Source organism: Helobdella robusta (genome assembly GCF_000326865.2).
Source record: "Helobdella robusta unplaced genomic scaffold HELROscaffold_53, whole genome shotgun sequence".
In the NCBI taxonomy this organism is placed as follows: domain Eukaryota; kingdom Metazoa; phylum Annelida; class Clitellata; order Rhynchobdellida; family Glossiphoniidae; genus Helobdella; species Helobdella robusta.
In genome coordinates, this window is record NW_008705278.1 from 2,774 (window position 1) to 4,078 (window position 1,305).

The following is a 1,305-nucleotide window of genomic DNA, read 5'->3' on the forward strand; positions in this document are numbered from 1 at the left end:
GTATACAAATACATACATACAAACAAACATACATACATACATACATACATACATGCATACATAAATACATACAAACATGCATACATACATACATACATACATACATACATACATACATACATATATACATACATACATACATACATACATACATACATACATACATACATACAAACAAACATATATGCATACATAAATACATACATACATACAAACAAACATATATGCATACAAAAATACATTCAAACATGCATACATACATACCTGCATACAAACATACCTGCATACAAACATACATACATACATACATACCTACATACATACATACATACATACAAACATACATACATACATGCAAACAAACATACATGCATACATAAATACATACAAACATGCATACATACATAGGTACATAGATACATACATACATATACACATACATACACACACACACACACAAATAGAGAATTCGCCTATCAAATCATAACATTGAACGACTTTGCTTAGAACACGTGCAGAAAATACACCACACCATCAATTATTCAATCGTAACCATTATCGTTATAATAACATCAACAAAAACCCAAACGGGTCAGAGGGTGGGGGCTAATTTAAAATTGAACTTTTATGGGCCAAAAAATGAAAGAATTTTACTGCTGTGGCTAGCGCTAAGCTGTTGGCTTTCTTTCGCTTATCGGGTAAATTTTTTCAATTTTCTACTTGATAAAAATACTGCACTTAAAAAAACAGCACCCCTCCTCTTCATTCGTCACTCTCAACAGCTCTTACATCAACAACAACATCAACAACAATAACAACATCAATAACAAAACCAACAACAACAACATCAACAACAACAACATCAACAACATCAACATCAGCCGCAAAAACAACAATAACAACAGCAGCTTCGATAATATCAGCAACAGCAACCAATAGTAGTATAACATCGCTACCAGTGCATCAACCATAACATCAACAACATGACATGAAAAACATTATGAACACAGCCAACGATATCAACAACATCAACATCAAAACATCAACAACAACAGCAAAATCAACAACAGCAACTACAACAAAATCAGCAATAACAACAACAACATTATTGACAAAGCTAACAACAGCTACAAAAAAACATCAAAGAACATTGAAGAGATTCTGGGTTCATTGACTTTCAGCTTTTCATAATAAATTTTCTTTGCTCTTTTGCAAATTTTGAAAGAGAATCTTAAACGCCATCTTAGATTGTTTGTATGTTTGTATGTATTTATGTTTGTTTGTATGTATGTATGTTTATATGTT